The sequence below is a fragment of the Ascaphus truei genome, chromosome 4, assembly GCF_040206685.1.
Source record: "Ascaphus truei isolate aAscTru1 chromosome 4, aAscTru1.hap1, whole genome shotgun sequence".
In the NCBI taxonomy this organism is placed as follows: domain Eukaryota; kingdom Metazoa; phylum Chordata; class Amphibia; order Anura; family Ascaphidae; genus Ascaphus; species Ascaphus truei.
The window spans coordinates 12,698,449-12,711,838 of NC_134486.1; the positions used below are offsets into that span (position 1 = coordinate 12,698,449).

The 13,390-nt window shown below is 39.0% G+C and overlaps 1 long non-coding RNA gene across 1 annotated transcript; it reads right to left on the minus strand.

Annotated features, from left to right (window-relative positions):
- Positions 1-6,687: 6,687 nt before the first annotated feature.
- LOC142491901 (uncharacterized) lies at positions 6,688-9,566 on the minus strand. Its single transcript, XR_012800576.1, has 3 exons — positions 9,246-9,566; positions 8,203-8,316; positions 6,688-7,745 (listed from the first exon to the last, which is right to left on the minus strand). It is a non-coding gene; the product is annotated as an uncharacterized LOC142491901 (long non-coding RNA).
- Between the last annotated feature and the right edge of the window lie 3,824 nt (positions 9,567-13,390).

Below are 13,390 nucleotides of genomic sequence, written 5' to 3' on the forward strand. Positions count from 1 at the left end.
TAATGTAAGTGAATAACATTACTATTTATGTTTTAAAGTTGCCCTAATAGAGTAAACTGTGTATATGTTTAATTTCTCAGCAAACAAGGCCTCTTTGCAGCCATGTAATGATGTACTGTTCATTCTCATTATATAAATATATTATATATACTGTATAGTGTTAAATTATATAATTATTATCGAGGCCTTGTGTAATCATATTGACCTTTTAATACAGGTGAGTGAATTAGTGCCTCACCCAGAGTGATACTATAATAGTAGCAATTGTCCTTACATTGATATTACATTAACACAAGGCCTGTTTGCACAAAACACTTTCAGATTATATCTCTGTGTGTATGTATGTATGTATGTATGTATGTATGTATGTATGTATGTATACATATATATATATATATTGTGACAGAGTCACTGACTCAATAGGCTGTGACAGTGAATGGAGAGATGCTGCAGCCAGTTCACAGAGTGTTAATCTCCTCAGACAGAAAGAAGCACACCTGCAGCCTAATTAAGCAGGAGGCCTGAGAGACTGCAGGTTTAAAAAGCAGGAAGTTGCTCACACAAGGTGAGCTTGTTTATCCACAGGAAGGTGGAGAGAACTCTCCCGGCTAGGAAGCCGTAGCAGCTGCTGCTCTGGTCCCCCAGTCCTGCGAGGAGCTTTGCTGCTGGGACCAGCTGGGACCCCAACCCAGGATAAAGATAAACATTACTGCGAGGCTGGACACAGCCTGCTCCCCAGAACCGTGTTCCTGTTTGCTACTGGAGCTGCAACAGATAAGACTTTATTATTACACTTATTGGTTATACTTTGTGTTGCATATGTTTTGGGCATAAAGATTAGCTGGCTGTCCTGTTAGTAAGGGCTCAAGAAGTGAGTTAATTTCCCTAACGGGAATAGGCTTTAATTTCTAAGAAGTACTTTTTTTAAAGGGACAGTGCACCCGTACTTTATTTTGCTGTGGCTAATAAACCACTATAGTTTAACGTTTCCCAACGTGTCTAGTGTCTTACTGACCCTGCCGCGAGGCCGTCCTGCCACAGGTGGTGTCAGAAGTGGGATGCTACGCCTCTGGGGGTCAGTAGATGAAGATGTGTTGAGACACTGAACTCAAGCGGAAAAAAAAAATGATTTTTGCTGAAGCATGGAAGTTACAGCTAGCAAGCGCTGAGTGTAATTTTTGCCCCATCGGGTATGAAAGGATTGCTGTGTAAAGCTAATGCCTTTTGCTGAAGTGAGTGAATTTGCAGATAGCAAGTGCTGTGAGTAAAGTTTGCCCTGTCTGGTAAAAAAGAAAGTGAAAATGGATTTTTGCAAAGAAGTTGCCCTAAGAAAAACCCAGAAGGTTCATAGATTGTAAAGCACCTACAGCTTATGTGTGTTGTGCAAAGTCTGCCCCGTCGAGTGTGGGGAAAAAAAATAAAAACAAAAAAAACGGGGTTTTAAAATGGCCGCCGTCAAGTGTCAATTTTTCAATGTACATAACCATACAAAACAGTGTCCCTTCAGGCCATATGATGATTATGATGATGACGCATATGTGGCCTCGAGAAGAGAGACGTACCCGCAGATGAAAGCTGCAAAAGTGACCAGTGTGTGTGTGCTATGCACCACTGATGTCTCTGGAACTAATAAAACAAAGAGAAAAAAGAAAAATATTTTTCAAGTCACAGAGGAAGTGACCGAACCACTTGAGCCTGCGATATCAGGACAACAGGCGTCAGCAAGCCACCGAGATGTGCTGCAGATCGGAGTGATGGGCAGAATTGTCACAAATTGGCAAAGGAAAAGAAGGAGCAAAGGGAAGCTGAATCCTGGATCCAGGTAAAAGAGGCCTTAATTTCTGCACTCCAAACTGCCCACCGTGATTATGATGTCTTGCAGGAACAATTGAATAAGGAGCTGAAGACAAGTTTGGATAAGGCCAACACCGCAATTGCTAACAGGGAATCAGAGAGAACAAGTCCTGACTGGAGACTATGCTATCAGATGTCCCAGAGAGATGTGCAAAACTTCATCAAAGACTTAGAAGTTTCTCACCAAGAAGCTAGTGCGCTCAAAACAGAGCTGGAGCTCTCACGCCAGGAGGGCCACTGTCTAACTACAGAGCTGGGTACTTTGAAGGAAGCCAATGAGACGGTCCTAAGGGATATGGGGCCTTATTCAGAGAACATTCATAAAATAAATCGCCATGATTTTTAAAATGGCGATGTTTGCGGCGATCCTATGACGGTATTCATAAAGCCACGATGAGGAATCATATTCCGTTTTTGAAACTCGGCGATAATGTTGCAGCGATTTTTTCGCCAGTGTTTTTTTCCATAAATGATCATACGTGACGATGTTTATTTGACCTTTCTTTGAACTTAGTTGTCGTCACGGCGAGATTCTCGCGACACAATCAAACTTGCAAAAGCGTATTTAAATGTTGCTGTTCTTCTAATTAGTGTCTGTGTTGGTGTGCGGAAGTGAGATACACAGGCTAGTTGCGTTGCGAGAGCTGCAGTTGATAGTAAGTTAGAAAGGATTGTGGATTGTGGATTGTGGATTGTTGTGATTGTTGTGATTGTTGCAGAACTATTGTGTGTTAGTTAGTGTGTATATTTGTATTTTGGTGTGCCATTTCGTAGTGTATTTTTTATTTGTGAGTGATTGTGTAACGTGTTGTTATGGATGACAGTAGTGGAAGTGAGCGTGTGAGTGGCCGTGAGCGAGGGCGTGAGGGTGTGCGTGGTCGTGAAGGTGATCGTGGCCATGAGGGGGTTCGTGAGGGTGAGAGTGGGCGTGGGGGTGTGCGTGGTCGTGAGGGTGATCGTGGGCATGAGGGGGTTCGTGAGGGTGAGAGTGGGCGTGGGGGTGTGCGTGGTCATGAGGGTGATCGTGAGCATGAGGGGGTTCGTGACGGTGAGAGTGGGCGTGGGGGTGTGCGTGGTCGTGAGGGTGATCGTGTTCGTGAGGGTGAGTCTGAGCGTGGGCGTGAGGGTCGTGGTGATGGTCACCGTGGCCGTGTTCGTGATGCTGGTGGGGCACGTGAGCGGGGTCGTGCTTGGGAGCGTGTGAGTAGCGGGCTATCTGTTGGTGGGATGTCTGTGCGTGTTGGGGACTGTGCGACTGCCTTTCAGTCAGTTCCGTTAGAAATAGGGGAGTGCAGTAATGAGCAGACCAGTGCAGTATTGAAACAGAAGACTGTACGGAAGAAGCGTATAGAAAAGAAACGTAATACTAAATTTAATGCTCGTGACGGAGATAATGCAGCGGTATGATCAGCTGTATGGAAAATTACTTGGTAAGATAATTAGGGCAATGTCATACAAATAATGTTTAACATGAATTATTGATTATTGTTCAGTACACATGTATATCACATAAGGATATTCATGTGATATTGTAGGTATAAGCTTGCTATTATTTTGCTTTGTTGCATCGGCCCTCATGTAATGTTACACATGTATATTTATGCCTTGTTCAGGGTGCCACAGGCACGAGTTGGATGGCGTGCGTTTGCTTCAGTCTGCTGTGACATCTATGCACATAATCACAATCACTCATTTTAAATATGGGATGAGGCGTGGCTACAGACACCATTTTCATGTTTGTTGTTGCTGCGTTTAAATAATGTTAAAGAATCATTTCATTTATTGTGAAAGGAACACAGACGCAGCTGCATGTTCAATAAGAAACCTTTTTTTCATTAAATGAACTGTACCCAGCAGAAAATTAATTTAGTTTTTTATACAGGGCAGCTGTTACCTTTCCAAACGTAAGGCATTTAAAGCTGCAGTTCAGTCAATATACTACATGTGTGTGTTGTAACATAAATCAGGTCTGTAGTCATTAAAAGTGGATTTGTTGTTTATGCGTTTATAGCAAAAATAGTTGTCATTACCTAAATTATTACATCATATTTTATGAAGCATTTCCTAAGGCTTTGGCCCTTCATGTCCTGTCACAAGGCCTGGCACACCTCTTTGTCAGCACTGGCCTCCCTCTTGCACATGTCAGTGCCGGAGTGCTCATGAATTTTCATGAGCTTCCAGTTATGGACTGAAGCATTATATAAACACATCTCTTCAGTCATTATGTCACCAAATGTCGCCTAACAATACATGCATAACGAATTTACCTTCTGCTACACATTGATTGAGGTCATTACAGATTGCACACATGAACATATTGAAGCGTAACATTTATTTGACAACATCATTATAAACTCAAACAATGCAACTTTAACATTATTTGTTGTTTACTGCGGCACTGACGTAAGTTCACACCACCCCCCTTTGAAGCATGCACCCTGAACTACATGGTCTATGAGACGTGCGCATCAAAATTACGCTTTCAGACCGCATTTGAGGGTATAGGTCAGGCCTGCACAACTCCAGTTCTCGAGGGCCGCAAACAGGCCAGGTTTTCAGGATATCCCTACTTCAGCACAGGTGGCTCAATTAGTGGCTTTGTATGAATGAGCCACTAATTGAGCCAGCTGTACTGAAGTATGGATATCCTGAAAACCTGGTCTTTTTGCGGCCCTCGAGGACTGGAGTTGTGCAGGCCTGGTATAGGTCATCCCTGGATAATTCCATAATTTCATCTACACAAACAGTCAAGGTTTACAGGATCTCACAACATCAGCATAGCTGACACAATAAGTGTGTCCGTATGACTGAGGCACGTATTTAGCCATGTGTGCTGAAGTAGGATTAACGTTTCAATATAGTCTGTTTGCGTCCATACATGAGTGGATATTACAAGGTCTGGAATACTGCTTTTCTGGTTGCGCATGCTTGCTAGGCGGACATGCATGCACTTGCAGTGTGGATTTAGCAAACATGTTGACATATTGTACACAATTTCAACCTTGTTATAACTATGTTTAATTACATTTTACAAATGTTAATATGTTATTAACATATTTCTTAACACTTTTGTTTTGCCTTGTTTAGGCAAGACATCCAACAGAGTAAAAAAGGAATTGTGGAAAGAGGTGGTCAATTATGTTTCGGCGTGTGGAAATCAACAGCGAACCTATATAAATTGTCGGAAAAGTTTCCAAGATATAAAAAGTAATGTAAAAAAAAAATTACACGCCATACGTGTCAGTGCAAATACTACTGGCGGAGGACCTCCTGGGCCTTCTGTAAGATTGACGGAGATGGAGGAGCAGGTTGCTCGCATGATGAACCCATTATTGGTGGAGGGTTTGGCTGGGTATCGGGATATTGGGATATATGACTCAACATTTCCCCCAGGTCAGTAAATGTACATTACTAATATTCAGCATGTACTAAGTAATTGCACAATTACTACTTTGACTGTACATCACGTCAACATTTAATCATTAGAACATTTTTACATGTAGGCCTCAATTGATGATTGCTAATAATTGTGGCCAATTTATTGTAGTCATAACAAAACCAATATTAGAGATATTTTTTATGTTAGGTTGATTTTATTCACAATTAATACATAACATTGTAGGTCATGGTCATAAAATGCAACACATTAATAGTATTGATTAATAATACTATGTATGAACAAATAAGATTATATTGTAGTATTTGAGTAAACAAATTTCACATATGTACTTGCTGACTATTTGAACTAACAACTAATAAATTTGGCTTTCAATACAGTAATATTCTTCCTTTTCGTGTATGTAACCAGCAGATTTTTTTCCCCTGTACTGTACATAGTGTCCAAAAAAAAAGGTGTATCAACACGTGCATCACCTGTTTCATCATCAGCATCGTCCCTATCATCACATGCATCTGCTGCCTCATCTTTACCAATTGAAGGTGAGCCATTATAAAAAAAAAAAATTTGTTAAGGTTGTTTGTCAACGCTGCGTCACGTTACGTACACTGTGTATAGGGGTTAATGGTGTGTGTTTGATGTCAGTGTCTTTACCTACTTTAAAATTAGTTGACGAACACCCAATACTATATATTACTTCTTAAATTCCATGTTCAATGTGAACATTAATATACACAGTGTTTTTAGATAGTTATACTGCAATTATATAGTTTCTCTTGTTGGAACATTGTCCGGCTACATGATGACTGCTGTGCGTGGCCACATACTATAGGACATGTGTACAACCACAACCTTCCTTTGTGTGTACACATTGTCAATCACACACAATAGCAACTACAAAATAGCCGTCTTGACATTCACATTAGCATGGGACAATAGCATGAGTAAATTAATATAAATCCCAGCAATTCACAATATGTAACAGATAGAGGATACTATATTTGTATGTGAGGATGATTAGTTTCAAATACAGACATGGTCTTTGCGTACATTATATCTAAATAACAACATATATATATAGTCTTATGATTATGAATGTGTAAGTATGCTTTGATGTGTCATAACTTTGGTAGTGCACAATTGGCCGTAACAAATCTTAAATATGGTATATTCTCATGATTCAATATGTTCTTTCTAAGGATCTTATCATGCTTTATCAATTCTCATAATGTTATTTATAAAATGTGTCTAAGCTGTTTGTTTGTTGCATTTTCGTTTTAGATGTAACAACTGCTGTCTTGGTTTCTTCGGATTCCTCATCGGTAGTAGCTAAGTCACTTAGTCCACAAGTTAAGTTTCCCAAAAAGAAACAAGAGAAAAAACGACACTTGTCTAAGCAACAGAAATCGGAGCAGCATTTTATTAATTCTCAAAACAAACGTCACCAAGAAATGATGGGTGTGCAAAAGGAAATAGTAGCTGAGCTGGTCAGCATTAAAAACATTTTAAATAGGAATAGTACTGCATTCGACTGACACAATTCTTCATTACATTCGATAGATGAAAGTCTGATAAAACAGAATGAGCTACGTGCATGTGCAATATTGTCCAGAAGACATGATGTTGGTTCTTCATCATTTGATCATGGACTTGGAATATTTTCCACACCAAAGTCAAAACATGCATCTCCACCATTGTCCTCCTCTCCGGCAGCATCTTTGCCATCTTATCAGACACCATTATTGGCAGCTTCTCCAGCTACATTGAATGTGTCGTCTCAAGCACAATTATTAGCAGCTTCTCCTGCAATCTTCAACACCTTTTGCTTTTGCAACATTCTTAGCAGATTCCCCTGCAACCTTGAATGCTTCTGCACAATTTGGACATGGTACTCCTGCAAACTTGGATGCTTCAGCACAATTTGGAGCGGATATTCCTGCAACATTGAATGCATCAGCAAAATTTGTTGTTGGTTCTCCTGCAACCTTGAATGCTTCAGCACAATTTGTAGCAGGTTCTCATGCAACATTCAACACCTCTGCGTGTGGTAAATTTGTTTGGGCATCTCCTGCAACCTTGAATGCTTCAGCACACTTGGTATCCAAATCTTCAGCAACGTTGAATGCTTCAGCACAATTGGTATCGGAGTGTCCTGATAACGTCAATGCTTCAGCACAATTGGTATCGGAGTGTCCTGATAATGTCAATGCTTCAGCACAATTGGTATCGGAGTGTCCTGATAACGTCAATGCTTCAGCACAATTGGTATCGGAGTGTCCTGATAACGTCAATGCTTCAGCACAATTGGTATCGGAGTGTCCTGCAACGTTTGTTGGTTCTGCTCCTGCAACGTTTATGGCTTCTGGAGTTGAAACATTGGTGTCAGATTCTCCTGCAACCGTCAATCCCGCTGCTGCAGCACAATTCGTCGCAGCTTCTCATGCAAGTTTTGCACCTTCTTCTGCTTCTGCAACATTGGTGCCACCTTTTTATGCTAGTAAAAAAAAAACAAGATTACGAACAAGTAAGAGAAATGTTTGCCGCAAATACTGGTGCCCTGTGATGGGTACATGGAAAAAACAGAGTGTAAGTAACCCACAAAAGGCAAATGATCAGGTGTGGGCTTTGGCACATACACAAGCATATACACACGTCAGGTACATTACACACAACACATCAAGTTCAAACTATCTTATTTCCAAATACACAGCCATGTGCAACAATGGCTATGCCAAGTACACATCCTTCTAACGTTATGCCAATGGCAAGTACACATCCTTCTAATGTTATGCCAATGGCAAGTACACATCCTTCTAATGTTATGCCAATGGCAAGTACACAGCAAGCTCAAACGATGTTATTTCCAAATACACAGCCAGGTGAAACAATGGCTATGCCAAATACACACCCATTACAAACGCTGGCTTTTCAAAATATGCAACAGCTCTCACCAGAAACTGCTATAGTGAGACCCCTCATGTTACGTGGTCGTGTCAGAGTGTGCACACATCTCGAGCGGCCACCTTCAAGTCAACGTCCATTGACAAGATCGCAAACATTGTTGTCTGAAAAGAAATAAATGTTGAAAAGAATATTTGACTTGTGTGCTTATTTTTTAATCATAGTGACACAACATAGTCTGTTTTGCAAATACATACATATCGATACCTAACTTCATTGTACAATGTTTTATACTAAAAAACAACAACTACAATTTACAAATACATGTTCATACATGTTATTACATCATTTCAATCCATCTATGTAACAACTGTTGAAAGTTGTGTTTCAAACATGATTGTATAAAATCATACATTGCTATGACATTACACATTGTAATTGTAATTGTAAATGTCAAGTCAGTGTAATGTCAACATTTGTACAAAATACATAGTGCAGATTGTGAACATGTTTAGCAATAATCCAAGCTGTACATTTTACACAGTTGGTTAACATGTACTATTTGTTATAATACTATTAAAAATAATAATGTGTTCTTTTTTTCATAATGTTACTTACAACACTGACAACAGAACATTTCATTTGCCTACAAAGTGTGTGTGTATATGTATATATATATGTATGTGTGTATCTCTGTGTGTATATATATATATGTGTGTATATATATATATGTGTGTATATATATATATATATGTGTGTGTATATATATATATATATATATATATATATATATATATATATATATATATATATATATATATATATATGTGTGTGTGTATATATTTATGTGTGTATATGAGAAAAATATTAATAAAGCAGCGCATCGTGAGTGTGTGAGTATATAAGTGACAACATGATATAACGAACTTAACGTGCTAATGTAACACATCTTCAATAAGTGCCTATCCTAATCTTGGTGAAATAAACTGTGTAAATTATACATATCATATGAACGGTCATAAGTGATAACAAACACAATTAACTTGATACATACAATATAAATAAAGATTTCATACAGTGGGCTAATACGAACCATCAGTACAATAGTCCAATGATGGAACATTCATGTTGGTTTCGGGGGTCTCCGGCTGGTCTCAGGGGCCTGAACAACATCAGAATGGAATCTGAATGAAGGAGACAGGAGAGAGCGCATGCCCCATAGTATCAAAACATCCATTTTTGGAGGGGGAGGGGGGGGAAACAAATGCATACATTACTATGGAAGAAAGACACTATAGCAAGATGTCCTGGACGTACACCACAGAGACCTGCCAGCAAGGCTGTATTTATTTTCCATGTTTTTAACTTGTTTCCTAACTATTTACCTACCAAAGACATCTTGATAGAGTGTGGTTCTTCCATATTCGGTAACTATAGTCTTCTACAACATCAATTACACTTACCGGATGGTGGTGATTATGATCACGATATGATTTATAGACTTGTACACTTGTGAGTGCATTTTTTAACCCCCACTCCCTGTTCCCCTCAATATATGTACGGTTTTATAGTTGTTGGCGTGCGGTGTCTCGTATTGATCTAGGTATGTATCTATCTATCTATATGTATATCTATATCGATATCTATATCTACACATACATACATACATGTAAAGGTTTGGTAAGGAGAGATGGAGCACTACAGGAAAAAAACTGCTAGAGAGTGTGTTCCCAATAAAAAGGTTTATTGAATCAGAGCATAGCACACAAAAAATGAGCCCTGGGGCCCCCACCAACGCGTTTCGAGCTTGCGCTCTTTCTCAAGGTGCATACCCTCTGGCAAATCCCCTTACCTGATATAGGTTCATTTTCCCGCCTTTCCTCGCCACTAACCCGTCGCTCAGTAGCATCACAAGGAGCGCGCCATGTTGCCATGACGCCCCATGAGTCGCGCCGTCGCGCTGGGTAGAGTGGTGACGTCAGCGCGTCTTTGAACCGCAACAACAGCTTTATTTCTATCACTTAACGAACACTAATAAAAAAACTTAAAACAACTTTATTGAACATTTTGATTATGAACAGTGTACACTCTCCGTTCTCGACGAAGTGTGTATCTAAAGAAAACATTTTTAAAAACAACAGAAATATATTAGAACAATCCTTGGTAGTTAGTGATGTTTTTTCTCTCTATCTAGGAATGCCTATATGTGACTTTTATGAATGATTTTAGTTAAACATAAGCATAGACATAGGAACTATGAAATGAAGTCACATATACAAAGTTTCTTGTGATTCATACATGTATAGAATCAGCAGATGTTTGAACCGTGATGTTATATATTATAAACCAATACTTTATTTATTTGCACATAATTGTATTTTATTATATATTGTGTATTATATTTATTTTTGTACTGGATAAGATGATAGTTTACATTGATTATACAGTGATTTTCTTGGACTGAATGTATCAACATTACTGAGGGTACCCTGTTGTAAAGAATAATTTTAACAATAAGTTCATTTATAGGAAGGGATTACAAAGGGTATCGTATTATATAAAAAATAAAAAATAATAGTTATTGACAAATTATTTTAGGAAAGGATTAAGATCCCACTCTGAATTTAACCCAAACGGAATTCTCGTGTTTAGGGTAAAAATCCAGAAGAGTTCCCTTTTATCCAGTAAGTCCAACCTATTGCCTCCCCTATAGGGTTTCTCAATATGCTCAATTCCTCTATATTTAAGTTTGGAAATGTCTCCATGTTTGCAATTTGTAAAATGTAGAGATACAGGGTGTGTCAGATCTCCTTTTTTGATTAGTCTAATGTGCTCCCTCATCCTGATTTTTAATGCTCGTGTGGTGCGTCCTACATACTGTTTGCCACATCCACAGTCCAATAAATAGACTATGAATGTGGCATTACAGTTTATGAATGATTTGATGGGGTATGACTGTCCTGTATTGAAGGAAACAAAGTTATGTGACTGCATCATATAAGCACAGGATATGCACTTGAGACATTTGAAACATCCTTTAGGAAGATATTCCTTTGCATTAGAACATGAGGATGAAAAGAGGCTTCTTGAGATATGATTAGCTATTGTCTTAGCTTTTCTAAAAACAAAGCGAGGGCCTTCTCTAAATACTTCATTTAGTAATGGATCTGCAGACAAAACATTCCAGTGTTTCTTCACATTGTCTTTAATGTTATTCACTTGAATGTTATGTTGTGTGATACCTGCCAGCAAGGCTGTATTTATTTTCCATGTTTTTAACTTGTTTCCTAACTATTTACCTACCAAAGACATCTTGATAGAGTGTGGTTCTTCCATTTTCGGTAACTATAGTCTTCTACAACATCAATTACACTTACCGGATGGTGGTGATTATGATCACGATATGATTTATAGACTTGTACACTTGTGAGTGCATTTTTTAACCCCCACTCCCTGTTCCCCTCAATATATGTACGGTTTTATAGTTGTTGGCGTGCGGTGTCTCGTATTGATCTAGGTATGTATCTATCTATCTATATGTATATCTATATCGATATCTATATCTACACATACATACATACATGTAAAGGTATCACTACCGTGTTAGTTTAACAAAAAAACAAGGCAGCGCTAATGATAAAAAAAAGACCAGCAGCCTATGATATAACTCTGACACCCTATGTCAGATAAACAGATGAAGAAAATGTTATATCTATGGCGCTAAGCCTGAATCAAAATATAATATATACAACCAGATAGAAATGGATGTCCTACGGGGATCTCCTCACGAAGACGGTCAAATCATGTAAAAGATAAAAAAACAAACATAGTGTAATACAATAAAACCTCCTAAAAAACAAACATACTAACACATATAGACAACGATGGCTGAGACAAACAGATGATTGATGAGCAATAAAAACATTTAATAGGACAATACAATATATAATGAATAATAAACACTAAAAAGGTATATATGTGCACACCAACACTGGCTAAGCTGGCCGCTTACCAGACTCTGGTGGTAAATGAGCAGTGGATATTTTAGAGAGTATCCCCTCTCGTGATGGTAGATGTCAGCTCCCAAACTCAGCAGCGATCCCACGGGACACAGGAACTTCCAACGGGGTTTCTCCTTCCCCTTCTCTGCTCAGGTCTCAGCAGGGCAGGCACGCCGGACCGCGTGTAGCCGGAACAGGCGTCACCACGTGCACAATGACAACGTGGGACGCAGGCAAATGACAGCAGCGCTCTGTGGCAGATGAATACAGGCAAGGGTCTGCATGCAGCTGGAAGCCTGTGGATTGTCCGTGCAGCTGAAAGTTCAGGGAGCTGTTAACGATGTAGAGGGTACTCTGAAACGTCGGTGGTGCACAAGTGATCCGCCCTACGCGTTTCGGAAGACTGCGCTTCCTTCCTCAGGGGCAAAAAAGTAGTGCATCAATCACAACTAGTCCACCTAAATATAGTCCCGGTTTAAAGGTACAGTGTCCCTAATAAAAAATCTTGGACATGCGCATTGGGAACATGGTGTCTGAGTGTCTCAGCTACAAAAAAACATACACATACTAACACAAAACATAAAACATACATTTATACCATATGCCTGTCAAATACATAATGGTATTCCTGTTATTTAGCCAAGCTGGATACATAGGAGTTATACATATATATTAAAATAATGACACTAGTCTGTTCGAAAGGTATGCATACATGAATAATATAGCCTATAAAGATTTTCCTAATGTGATAAACACAATGATCTAATTTAATAACTCCAGTGAGGTGTACTCTAGTGTGCTGTACAAGAATACAAATATACTAATGGGAACACCAAACAGATATGTGACGTTTAGAATGCAGAGGGAACGGATTTTAAACCTAACAGTATACATCTTAGAAAATTTCAAGATATATACCACCAAATAAATAGCTCCAAATACACAGTGCCCAGCACATAGCCCCGAGCTAAAGTATATATAAATTACCGACAGTATAATAATCAACGTAATATTAATCCCTGTGTTTTAACGTGAATATCAAAATAATTAATTTTTGAATGGAAAAAACATGTAAAGGATCACCTGAGGCACAGAGACCAAAGTATCAGATCAAAGCACATCACTTATTGATTAAAAATGCCTTGAGGTCAAACTCGATGTTAAGGCCTGATGGTGTAAGCGTCTGGAGTTCGTATATCCAGAAGGACTCTTTTTTGCCCAGGAGGCTATTTATATT